Genomic DNA, 13,911 nt, shown 5'->3' on the forward strand with positions numbered 1-13,911 from the left:
CCAGGCTGCTGAAGCGAAGCGCACCAACTTAACCACTATGCCTCTGGGCCAGTCCCTCAGCTGCTTTTCTATAAGCTTTCATTATCATTATTATTATTTTGAAACAGGTAGTAGTCTCTAGAGCTGCTTCCATCGTGTTTCTGCCCCGACTGATAGTGATTGCTGCTTCCCTGTCTGATTTGCCTCCTCTTCAATCTGGGTTGAGTTTTGTGGGTGTGATTAAAGAATGTCCATACTTGTGGGTTCAGCTTCCTGTATCATTTAGGTTAGGTTTTCCTCACCTTTCTCGATTTCGTTTGGATGATTGGGGGTATTTTGTTTCAATTTTCCCCTTCCATTAACTCAAAAACTATATAGGTTTTGGCTTATTTTCAGGGATTATCCAGATATTCCAGTATGCACACTTGATTTCTCAGTGTCTAATATTAACTGACACTCTACCCAGTGCCTGGACAATACAAGGGCTTCAGGTCATGTTACCTCCTAACACTCCTTCTGTTGTCAGGTACATTCATTCTATGTCTTTTTTAATTCTTTTTTTCCCCCGGCTTTATTGAGATATGATTGACAAATAAACATTATATATATATTTGGGGGCTGGCCCTGTGGCCTAGTGGTTAAGTTTGTGGGCTCCACTTTGGTGGCCCAGGTTTGGTTCCTGGGTGCAGACCTACACATCTCATCGATGGCCATGCTGTGGTGGTGACCCACATACAAAATAGAGGGAGATTGGCATAGATGTTAGCTCAGGGCACATCTTCCTCAAGCAAAAAGAGGAAGATTGGCAACAGATTTTAGCTCAGGGTGAATCTTCCTCAGCAAAAAAAAAAAAAAAAGTACATATTTAAGGTTTTAATGTGTATCTCACGCATTATTTGTCTTTCTCTGTCTGGCATATTTCACTTAGCACAATATCCTCCAGTTGCTTCCATGTTGTAAAAAATAGCAGGATTTCTTTCTATTTAAGGCTAAAAAATATGCCATTGTATATATAAACCACATCTTCATTATCCATTCATCCATTGATGGACACTTAGGTTGTTTCCATGTCTTGGCTATTGTGAAGAATGCTGCAATGAACATATCTCTTTGAGACAGTAATTTTATTTCCTTTGGGTATATACCCAGAAGTGAGATTACTTGATCATATGGTAGTTCTATTTTAAATTATTTGAGGAAACTCCATACTGTTTTCCATAGTGGCTTCCCCAATTTACATTCTCACCAACAATATACAAAGGCTCTCCTTTCTTCATATCTTTGTCAACGGTTATCTTTTTCTTTTTTTTTTTTATAATGACCATCCTAACAGATGTGAGGAAACATCTCATTGTGGTTTTGATTTGCATTTCCCTGATGATAAGTGATATTGAGCCTCTTTTCATGTACCTGTTGGCCATTTGGATGCCTTCATTAGAAAAATGTCTATTCAGGTCCTTTGTCTTCTTTTTAAATTGGATTACCTGTTATTTTTTAATTTTTTAATTTTTTTTATATTGAGTTGTATGAGTTCTTTATATATTTTGGATATTAACCCCTTATCAGATATATGATTTAGACATACTTTCTCGCATTCTGTAGGGTGCCTTTTCATTTTGTTGATTGTTTCCTTTGTTGTGCAAAAGCTTTTTAGTTTGCTCTAGTCCCAGTTGTTTCTTTTGCTTTTGTTTCCTGTGCTTTTGGTGTCATCCAAGAAATCCCTGCCAAGACTGCTGTCAAAGGGCTTTTTCCCTATGTTTTATCTTCTAGGATTTTATGGTTTCAGGTCTTACATTTGAGCCTGTAATCCATTTTGTGTTGGTTTTTGTTTATGGTGTAAGATAGAGGTCCAGTTTCATCCCTTTGTGGGTATCCAGTTTTCCCAACACCATTTATTGAAGAGACTTTCTTTTCTCTGCTCTATATTCTTGGCACCCGTGGGGAAGATCAGTTGACCAGTATATATGTGGGTTTATTTCAGGCTCTTTAATCAGTTACATTTGTTCTGTATGTCAATCTTTATGCCAGTACCATACTGTTTTGATTACTATAGCTTTGTAATACAATTTGAAATCAGGAAGTGTGATCCTTCCAGCTTTGTTCTATGTATAGCAATACATTAGTATTGTCATTTTCTTCAGATAATACTTATATCAACTCACTCGTTTATGACTTTGCTGCTCTTTTGAATGCTGTGCCTCTCTGAGCTTCTTTTGAGACAATCTTTCTGCCTGAAGATTACCAGTCAGGGCCCAGTGATGATGAATTTCCTCAGTACTTGTGCATTTGAAACTGTCTTAATTTCACACATGCTGCACGATCTCACTTATATGTGGAATTTCAAAAAGTCTTCTTAAATAATTTATTCAAAGAACTTATAAAGGATTTATTTTCTCAGTGTCTACTTCGAGTTTGTCATTTTTTTGTGATCTTTGACTCTCAGTATTGAACTTTACCCACAGGCTGCTTTTTGCTCTGTTTTTCTCTGGTTGCTGTTAGGATTTTGTCTTTCTTTGTTTTTCCAGCAGTTTTTTTTTTTTAAGAAGAAGAAGATTAGCCCTGAGCTAACCTCTGCTGCCAATCCTCCTCTTTTTGCTGAGGAAGGCTGGTTCTGAGCTAACATCCATGCCCATCTTCCTCTACTTTATACATGACACGCCTGCCACAGCATGGCTTGCCAAGCAGTGCAACATGCACACTTAATGGCTGCAGCACTGGGCCAGCCCCTTTCCAGCAGTCTTATAATAATATTCCAAGATGTTTATTAATTTTTAAAATTTATTCTCTTTGGTTTTTATAGGGCTTCTTTTATCTGTGGCATAATGTCTTTCATAAGTTTTGGAAGTTCTCTTTCGTAGTCTTTTAAAAAATTTCTCATGCACTGCTTTCTCCTTGACTGCTGGCACTTTAATTTCACACAGGGTAGACCATGACGTGGCAACTATGGCCCACTGGCTGACTCCAACCATCTCCCTGTTTCTGTAAATAAAGTTTTATTGGAACACCACTATCCTTCCTCATTTCTGTGTTGTGCATGGCTGCTTTGATGCTACAAAGGCTGAATTGAGTTTGCTAGAGACTGTTTAGTCCCTAAAGCCTGAAATATTTACTCTTTGGCCCTTTATGGAAAAAGTCTGGCAACTCCTGGGTTTAATCTTCTCGGTATATCCTTATGTCTGTTACATCCTCTCCATCTTATCTTTTGTCTCTCTGGGATTCATTCTGGATATTTTCTTCTGACTTATCTTCCAGCTCATTCCCTCTATCTTCAGATGTATCTACTCTGTTCTTTCTACCCATTGCCTTCTTAATATTGATTATTGTGTTTTCAGTTTAAAATTTCCACTTGATTCTTTCTTTATAGTTTCCAATTCTCTGCCAAATCTACAAGTTTTGCCTTTTACCTTTGTCGGGGAGGAAGACTTTTCCTCTATCCAAAATGTGGGTTCGTCTGGCTGGAGAATGAATTAAATTCACATGAGACAGAATAGCAAGAGAAAATTAAACAAAGCTTTATGAGGAACCATGGCCCAGGGCCTTCCTTCCTGAAGGAAGAAAGGGCACTGAAGAAGTGGGGTGCACAGAGTGGTTATATACCCCCAAACAGGGTGTTTCACATGTGATTGAAATGTCCCTCCCACAATAGTCACAAGATTGCCCTGTCCGCACAGCGCTTGATGGACACAGCAGTTAGTGGGTCTGCTATCTCAGCGGGAGTAGCAGGAGGCAAGTCTATTGTCTTGAGCTGAGTGGTCACAGGTGAGCGCAGCAATAAGTTCCGTTCCTAGCCTACGGAAAGATGCTTAATCCTTAAAGAAATGCCAACGTTGGGAGGGGGAGGGAAGTCAGTTACAGGAGGTTACCAGACAAGCACAATAAAATGCAGATTTAAGTCCTTGCCTTTGGTATTGATTAAGAGTTTCTAGAGAGGAGGTCATCTCCCCTTCCTGATACAGAGAGGGAGATGTCTTTACAAACGGAGAATTCCTTTACAATGTAAATGTCTCTTACAAGGGTAAGCAAGTTCTACTCTTCAGTTGCTTTCCTGTCTGCAAAGTAAGGAGCCACAAATAATCATGCCAAAGAGACATATCTTGGGGTGGCCAATTCCAGACCCCTACACATTATTGAATGTAGTGAGTAGATTTAATTTAAACTCTGTGTCAGATAATTCCAATATCTGGAGCAATTATGTTTCTATTCTGTAGTTTTTATTCTTTTTATCTGGTCTCCTTATGTGTTTATTCATTTTTTTATTATTATTATTTGCTGGATATTCTCCTGGCAAAATTTTGTAGAAATAATTTGAGACTAAAGATGATGTTATCTTACCCAGAGAGGGTTTACATTTGCACATTCCAGATTGCATATACTGCAGTCAAGCTGGTCAAGGAGAGCTTTGGTCTCTTTGAGGACCTGTCTGCTTCTGTTTTACTCTGACTTCTAGGCTGCAGCAATTCAGAGTTCTAACCCAAAGCATGGCTTTCACAAGCAGCTCTGCCCCCGTCCCAATTGGAAGGCCCTGGGCTACAGTTTTTGTGATGTAAAATGTCCCCATCCTGGTATTCAGTAAGTCATTATCTGGTTCTTGTTTCATTTCTTTCAGTAGTTGTTTTTTAAGGAAGTCCTTTGTATCTTAGTTAATATTATTCTCAGAATTTTTCAGTGTGATCGACATTGTCAGTGTGTACTTTTCTCATTTCCTTGTCTATGAACTTATTTTAAAACCTCAGAAAGTTCTTTGGTTTTCTGAGTATCTCGTCTCAGCAGCGGTAGGACAGACCGACTCAGGACTGGTTACCCAGGTTTGTGCAGCGATTTGATTCTTTTGTCTCTTTTCGTTTTCTACAGTCCTCCAGTGTAGACAAAACTATAATGCCATCCTTTTCAAGTCCTTGATTTTAACTGAAATAATTTAGTGCCTTATTATTTAGGAGAATAACTCTCATTAGAGTTCAGTAAACAGTTTTTCTTTTATTTAAGAACTTTTCTGGTTTTTCAAGGTTTTACTAAGAAAATCTGCTAAATTTTATCAAATGGCTTCAAATAATATTTTTTCTGTTATACGTATTGATGTAAAATATGTTGATAAGTTTTCTAATTTATCAACTTTCCATTTGATTATATGATCAATATTATTATATAATATTATTATTATATAATTATATGATAAATTAAATTTATTTATTTATCAATAAATAAACTATGTGCCATAGTTTCTTTGAGATATACTTATTGTTTCCATCTATCATGCCGTGTTGTGTCAATGAAACGTACCCCCACAATATTATTCTAGGATATTAATTTTTCCTAAATGCCTTTGGTTTGGCTAGATTCCTATTAGCATAACTATAAATAGGCTTTTGAAGGGAAATTTCTCTTTTTGAAACATTGATTGAAATTATTTTTATATAACAACGTTAATTGAAATAATTAGTAGTTTATTTTTGTACTATTAAAGAGATATATATCTGAAGTTGAATTTACAGATATATTTATAAAAGATGAACAAATACTAAAATAACAATTTTTATTATTTGTTACACTCAATCTCCAATTGAGTAAAGTTTTCCATTCTTTGTTCAAATGTGCCTTGAAAATAAATATTTTCCTATAATTCTCTATGCTTGAGAGAAAATGAAAATAGCTTCTAGATAAGCATCCAGTGCCATCTGCTTGCTTAACTGTCGCTTACAGATTTTCTTTCTGTTTTAGAACTTATTTAAAACAGAAAATGATTATATATAAATATTTAAGAATAGATTTACACATGCCATAAAACTTGAGAATAAACTGTTGATATAATCAATAAACTGGTGATATAATTAATCTTTTATTCATTTAACAGAGAACAAAACTAATGGAGGTGACACTCCTTTCCTTACAGGGAATTTGTCCAAAGTTTGCAAATGGAAGTAGGATAGATTTCTGGATATCTCTCTTTGTTCTACAAAGCCTGGGACCAGCCCCCCCGCCCCCCACCTTATAACATTAGCACATATGTTATGTCAGTTAAAGCAAATTAGAAACACAGAGAAAAACATTAGTCTTTCATATCGATAAACCATCCACTGTCTTCATTTTTGTGTTCTCTTCTGTTCTTTTTCCACACCCATCGCATAATTTAGATTGCCATTATAAAGTTTGGACACAACTGTGTAAACTGAGTAGAAAGAAGGAGGAGGAAAGAGAAAGAGAGAGAGAGGAGATTGTGTTGCATTCGTGGCAAGCTTTTATCTTCCCCACCCCCAGATTTCAGTTCAAGAGATTAATATGGAATTCTCTTAAAGCCACACTATCAGAATTGTCCCATTCAAGAAGTATAAGGAGAAATTGTTTTAAAACTTTGATTCTCTACTTTAATTCCTAAAAGGGAATTAAGGAAATTTTTAAGCTCCCACTACATATTTTTCTTGTCTGAATTTTCCTGCATCTTGTCCTCTCTGAAGCAGCAACGCACCCAAGGCTCAGTCCTGTCCACTGACAGCCCCCGAAAGGCCTATGTCTCTTTTCTACCCCCCACCGTCCCTCGCCTCTTTGTTACCTAGATTTTCTCTCTTTCCTTGTGCTAGTCTGGGCCCTCTGAGACAGAGACGCCAAGACAGGATTAGACGTGTGAGAGATTTCCTAAAAAAAACATCTTTGAGGGGAAATGAGGAGAGAGGCCAGGAGGGCCCTCTGACCTTCGAAGGAGAAAGGGAAGAAAGGAAGGTCAGGTGAGCGACCCTGATGAGCAGAAACCTAGTCCTGGGAGATCCCTCCCAGAGCAGAGGCCAGACAGGTAAACCAAGGCTCTGCCATGGAAGAGCAGGCCAGGCTGATGGACACCGGTTACCAGGATGCACTGTTGATTCAAAGAAAGAAACTTAAATGTAAAAGTGACCTCCATTTGAAATAAATTTAGTAAAAGAGGTAGGAAAAAATCTTGGAAAGGATATGATTTGTGTTCTCAAAATAAACACCAAAAAGAATGATATATCTATGAAATTGATTTAAAATAACAAAGGAGATTAGGAAAGTCCATGAGGAAAGTTAAAATCATATTTGCCAATGTTTAAAAATTGCAGTGAAAAACATTAGCTGCACACATAAGATTGGTGAAGTAAGAGATTAGCTCATGCATTGTCTTCTAGAGCTGTGGAAATCACAAACAGTGTAAAAATGAAAAGAGAAAAGTTGACAGCAAGTACGGAAGAACATGGGATCTCACCTTCCTATAGTTGCACTTTCTTTTTGTTTTAATGAAAAAAATTTTTTTTTTGAGGAAGATTAGCCCTGAGCTAACTGCTACCAATTCTCCTGTTTTTGCTGAGGAAGACTGGCCCTGAGCTAACATCTATGCCCATCTTCCTCTATTTTATAGTACATGGGACACGTACCACAGTGTGGCTTTTGCCAAGCGGTGCCACGTCCACACCTGGGATCCAAACCGGTTAACCCTGGGCCGCCTAGAAGAGGAACGTGCGAACTTAACCGCTGTGCCACCAGGCCGGCCCGAAGTTGCACTTTCTAAAGGGACACTAGAACAGAGTGAACAGATTGAATACAAATTAACAGAAAAAGTTCCTAACTGAAGAAAAGTTTGTCTGATAATCAAATGGCTCACCAAGTATCACGAGTCTAAAATGTAAACATAGGTGGGAATGTTTGAATTTATAGAATGAAGAAAAAAAGTGTGCAGCAAAGAAATGAGTCATGCTGTCCTCAGATCTGTCCTCTGCAATCTAAGAGCCAGAAAGCAGTAGAGAGCAGTCTCCCATAGGCTTGATGGTGAGGAAAGCATTTTTATCTTGTGGAGGGGTTGGGACACAAGTTTGAACAGTTAAGCTATGGGCTGGTTCCCAGGAGAGAGGAGCATGGCACATCACTATAGAGCCCTGAGCATCAGAAGCAGATGAAAACCCCAGTCAGGCTGGCAGAGGAAGGGGCTAGTGAAGCCACAGTATTAGGAGCAGTCCCCTGGGGTTTGGGAGATGCTATGGGCTCAGTTTGTCCCTTAAAATTCATATGTTGAATCCCTAATCCCCTAGTATGTTTGTATTTAGAGTAAGGAAGTAATTAAGGTTAAATGAGGTCATAAAGGTGGAGCCCTGATCCAACAGGATTAGCGCCCTTATAGGAAGAGACACAGGAGCTCGCTCACTCGCTCTCTCTGTCATGTGAGGACACAGTGAGAAGGCAGCTGTCTGCAAGCCAGGAGGAGAGTGCTCACCAGAAACTGAATCCACTGGCACTTCCATCTTGGACTTCTGGTCTCCTGAGTGTGGGAAATAAATTTCTGTTGTTTAAGACACCCCGTCTGTGTATTTTGTTATAGCAGCCCAAGTTAAGACAGATTTTGGTATGTGAAGTGGGGTGCTGCTGTAACGAATACCCAAAATGTAGAAGTGGCTTTAGAACTGGGTGATGAGTAGTGGCTGGGAGAATTTTGACGTCCATGCAAAAGAAGTTAAGATTGCCATGAATAGAATATTGGTAGAAATATGGACATGAAAAGCCATTCTGGTAAGGTCTGAGATGGAAATGAAGAACAAGTTATTAGAAAGTGGAAGAAAGGCCATCCTTGTTGTAAAGTGTCAGAGAACTTGGCTGAATAGTGTGCTAGTGTTTTGTGGAAGCTTTTTGTGATGAAACGAAATTTCTAAGCAAAGTATTGAAGGTATAGGTTGGGTCCTTCTGACTGCTTACAGTAAAATTTGAGAGTAGAGAGATGAGCTGAAGCATGAATTGTTAAGCAAAAAGGAAACAGAACTTGAAGATTTGGAAAATTCTCAGCATGTTCATATTGCAAAAAATGAGAAAGCCTGCTTTGACGAGAACACTAGGGGTGTGGCTGAGCACCCATTTGTTAGAGAGATCCCGGTTGTGACTCAGAGACTTAACCAGCTGTCTGAGCAGAAGCCAGGAATAGAGTTTGAACTAAAGGGACAGAGAAAGCAGAACACAATGAGGTCTGTCAGACTTCTTGGATTCTGCACTACGAAATCATAAAGCTATTCAGCTGTGAACGTGAAATATTCTTGAAGGAATCCATTGCCTTAAATATTGTCACTTCTAAACAAGGATAAAAATACATTAACTAAAGATTCCAAAGTAGAGAAAAGCGAACAAAAAGTCCAAAAATAATATAGAAGTTAGTAGCTAATAAGGCAAATAAGAAAAAAATGAATTAGAAAATAGAAAAAATAGAGAATTGATAAATAGAAAACTAATTATTTGATCAAACCAATAAAATTATAACTTCTAGCAAATGAAGAAAAAGATGAAAAGCATTAATTAATAAAATTAGGAAGAATAAAGAGGATATAATAGTTGTGGGGCTGAATTGAAAATTACAGAAAAATATTTTGTACAATTGTAACTTTTAGTAAATAATTGTTTAATTAATAAAACATCAAGATCTCAATGAAGTGGAATATTTCTGGGTTTACTAAAAATGTCTCAAAAGGAGAAGTAGAAAAATAGAATGGTCTTAAAAGCATATAATAAATTGAAATGATTGTTAAATAATTTAGTTTGAAAAAAATTTTCAGGGTAACTTTTTGCAGGCTTTCAAGAACCAAATAATATGTATCCAGTTAAAATTAGCACATGAAAGGAGAGAAGGTTTCTCAATAAATTTCATAAAATTAAGATAATTCTAAACCACAACCTAACTTAAAAAAAAATAGCCCTGAAAAGAAGACTACAGGAAAATCCCACTTATTGATTTAGGTATAAGACAATAAATTAAATATTAGCAAATTACATTCTGAAAAGGTAATAACTCCATAAATAATTAGGATTTTTTCCTAAAAACTTTATGCTACAAAGAATGTCTGTTTCAACTCAAGCTGAGTTGAGTGAAACACAAGATACGTTTTTAAGAAAATAATACCTGTTCTCCTTTTACCTGAAAGTTCTACCTGGTTCAGTAAAACGTGAAACCAACATAGCAGTTACAATATTTGTGCCAAATGGGTATTTTTCCACTAATTTTAAATTATTCAATTAACAAAATAAATTAATAGGAAGCTAACATGTTAATAGTAGAGTTCAGTTGCTTCTTTCATACAAAATAAACTGTACATGGGGCCAGCCCCGTGGCCAAGTGGTTAAGTTTGCGCACTCTGCTGGAGCGGCCCAGGGTTTCGCCAGTTTGGATCCTGGGCGTGGACATGGCACCGCTCATCAGGCCACGTTGAGGCGGTGTACCACGTACTACAACTGGAAGGACCCACAACTAAAATATATACAACTATATTCCGGGGGGGGGGGGGGGGGTTGGGGAGAAAAAGAAGAAAGAAAGAAAAAAGATTGGCAACAGTTGTTAGCTCAGCTGCCAATCTTTAAAAGAAAAATAAACTATACAAAAAATTTTACATAAGAGCAATAAGCAGTTAAAATGAAGGAAAAATATTCATTCCTAAATATTGTGCTGCTGCCATGGGCCAGGCACAGGTCTGTATATGGGATACAGCGTGAAAAAGGCATGCAGAAATTCCTGCCGAAACTCCTACAGTCTACTCTCTCCTGGGGGACAAATAAGAAGGCATGTGGATGTGCCAGATGGTGATGTCTAAAGTCAGAGGTGAGGCCCTAGAGGAGCAGGGATGGTCTGGCTAAAGTGCTGGCTCCATCCCTCTGCCGGCCCACAGAAGGAAGTTCTGCAAGGACAGGAGCTGGGGGCCAGTCACAGGCTTTGGGATGATCCAAGGAGAGCCAAGAGGTGCTGGGGGCTTGGACCAGGGAGGTGGCAGTGGAGGTGGTGAGAAGCGGGTGGATGCCACACATGTTCCAGGGTAAACTGAGTGGGATGTGCTGGTCCTTGGACATGGCATATAGGAAAGGGAGGAGTCACAGATGCCTCCCAGTTCTGGCCTGTGCGATCGGAGGCTTCCTGCAATGGGTAGATTTGTAGAATAAGGAGGTTTGGGGAAGGTCGGAGTTAAATTTTTTTTTTTTTTTCCAAGGAAGATTAGTCCTGAGCTAACTACTGCCAGTCCTTCTCTTTTTGCTAAGGAAGCCTGGCCCTGAGCTAACATCCGTGCCGATCTTCCTCTACTTTATATGTGGGACGCCTGTCACAGCATGGCTTGACAAGTGGTGCCATGTCCGCACCCGGGATCCGAACTGGCAACCCCGAGCCGATAAGAAGTGAAACGTGTGCACTTAACCGCTGAACCACCAGGTCGGCCCCCCAGAGTTAAGTTTTTTAACATGAATTTGAAATGTTTCTTGACCATCTGAGTGGAAAGGTCAGGTGAGCAGCGAATGTGAGAGTCCAGAGGTTGGGAAGAGGTTGGGGTGGGAGGCATCCATGTGGGAGCTGGTGGTGTCTGAAGCCACCAGGCTGGGTGAATGCAGACAGAGTGAGTCCAGGACACTGCAGTGCAGACTGAGGGAAATGAGGGGACCCTGGCAAATTGGGTTTCCATTCTGTTTCATTGAAATCATCTGTGTGGTTTGAGTCATTTTTAGTAAAAGACCTTGAATATTCAGACATAAAGAATATTCCTATTTGAAGGTGCAAAACTCACCATATTGGCCTGACCTCTACAACGTGAGTGACGTTTCCTATAGCCACAAACCATCATCTGATATGCCTTATGTAACAGAGGTAATTAAAACTAAGGTGACTGTACTTTTTGATTTCAAATGGATTTTTCTTCAAGTATTTCATTGGTATGCTCTTTGATATGTGTGAAGTTTCAAATGTTATTTCTTCACTATATTTTTAATCTCATTTTTCATGATAAAACATCCATGTTCATATCTGTATATAATGTGATCAATTGTTTTCTTAGAAAAAAGATGCATCATTTAAAGTTAATCTTTCTATTTAGATTTTCTGAGTTTTTATTTGTATTTACGTTCCTTTCTAGACACATTTTGGTGCTTTTTTTGCTTTTAATCAAAAACCTTTGGCTTTTAGTTGATAAGAAAATACATATCTTACAATTGTTGGACCTGGTAAGACTTCTCCTATCCTACTTTCTATTTGAGGTGCCCTTTTTTAGTTCTCTGGTGTTTTACTTTGCTTTTGATCTGGTTGTTTTTTGTGCTTTTACCTTTTCAATATGTTTTTTAAAGTCTTTTATTTAGGTTTCTAGTGATGTTTGGCCTTGTTAATTTCAGGAGCGTTCTGAGCTTGCACATAGTGTGTTAGGTGTTGACAGCAGCCTTTTTCCCAGCACCTTCGGGTGTGTCCCCCTTCCTGGCTAAGACCGTAAGACTGGACACCTCTTGATGCCTGCAGCATCTTCTTCCTTCACTTCTAGTCAATTTTATGAGCGCTATGAAGTATGTTCCTTTTATATTTAATACTCTCATAATTTTCTTTTCGGTGTGTGTCATAGGCTTTATTTTTCCATAAAACTGTATTCATTAGGATTATCGAATAACACTTCCCTGTTACTGGCACGTTTTATATACTTTTCTCTCTTGCTGGAATATATGGGTTTCTCCAAGTTTGCGGCTCTGCCGCGAGTCACACATTGGCTGCTTCAGGTTGGATGTGGTGAAGTGTTAAATGGCAACCTTATTTCTTGGGTCTTTTCCTTTTTTTTTTCCTCTTTTCTGAGAGCCAGTTGTTAAGCACTTACCAGGATACCGCTAGATTTCCTTTTTTTTCCTCCTTAGGTGCAATTCTGTTTTAGATAACATAGAGGCATCCTTGTTTTGCTTTTCCTTATTTGTACATAAGAATATAGTGTTTATCTAGTTTGCTGGCCCTGTAGCTGTGGTTTAGTTGCTCACTGAACTTCCTAAATTTACTTCTCGTTCAGATATCAATCTAGGTGGGGTACAAGGCCATAAAACTGTGATTGCAAGACGTTTTATTCTATTAGGAATACAGGGTTTTTATCCCCCCTAATTCGTTAACATCATTATTTATCTCAAAGCCTATCAGTCAGGTTGAATGAAATCCACTCAGCCTTTGTATGAGCTCAATATGATGGTGTTCTTCAAAAGGAAGGAGGTGATACAAAAGCTGGGACCTCAGAGGCCTTGCTGAAGCCTCAGGAGCCTGTGTCCCAGCACATCCCTGACCCCTGGGGGCAGGAGGGGAGAAGCGCATCCCCAGTGCCCAGATGACTCAAGCTGGGAGAACTCATGTGGCCGTGAAGGGGCCCTTTGGGACATGTGGACAGTCTGGACGCTGTGCATTGTTGTCTGAATATGGAATTGCCAGTGAGACCAGACATTGACGGCACGTTTATCTTTTGTTTCTTCTGGGTGCATCACAGCAGGTCGTTCCCTTGTATCTGAGTTACACCACATTCACGTCATCATTATTGCTGATGTCATGTTTGCTCCTGGTGACTTGTTAGATATAGTAATGGAATTTGGCAAAGGACCATTTCCTAGAGTTGCCACTTTTTCAGGAGTTTTTCAGATGCTACTTAGGCTTCTGTTTTGAAGGTTAAACTTGATCACATGCTGTAGTATTAGATAAAATAGTAAGAGGATATCATCATTTAAACAGACTTGTAACTATGCCGGTGTTTTCCCCCATACCATAAATGTTTGTACCCTGTGTATGGGGAACAGAGGAAGTACTGCTTGAGATGGCAGAAGATGATGGCAAAACCTGGAAGCCCAGGCATTAAAATGGTCACATGAAGGAGAAAGTCCCAGGAGCTATGACCCAGAGCCGTCAAAGATGAGGCAACAAGAAGGTGGCTGCAGGATTGTAGCCTGGACAGAATTCTGGGGACACACAAGGGACATCCCTACAGACCCTTCTTGCTCCCCCAAGAGTGGGCAGGTTGCCCCAGGAGCTCCTCAAGGCTCTCACATTTGGCTTTCAACAGTCACCACTAAAGCTTTACTGGTAGAAAAAGTGCACATTGGAAATAAGTAACAAACTTGATTAACATGTTTTTTAAATATTCCATTTGAACTCAAGAAGCCTTCATTGGCCTTTTGTGATAGCAAATAGATACCCCT

At 38.9% G+C, this 13,911-nt stretch overlaps 1 protein-coding gene across 6 annotated transcripts in view; it reads left to right on the forward strand.

The window, feature by feature from the left end:
- The window catches only part of VWC2 (von Willebrand factor C domain containing 2), a 119,911-nt gene that overhangs the window by 79,725 nt on the left and 26,275 nt on the right, over positions 1-13,911 (forward strand). Inside the window, exon 4 of one of the 6 annotated variants that reach the window (XR_011538996.1) lies at positions 10,981-11,149. The exons of the other annotated variants lie outside the window; for them this stretch is intronic. The gene's annotated coding sequence lies outside the window, so the exon portion shown is untranslated. The remainder of the gene's footprint in view (positions 1-10,980; positions 11,150-13,911) is intronic. 6 annotated transcript variants of the gene reach the window in all.

This window comes from Equus przewalskii, chromosome 4 (assembly GCF_037783145.1).
Source record: "Equus przewalskii isolate Varuska chromosome 4, EquPr2, whole genome shotgun sequence".
Classification (NCBI taxonomy): domain Eukaryota; kingdom Metazoa; phylum Chordata; class Mammalia; order Perissodactyla; family Equidae; genus Equus; species Equus przewalskii.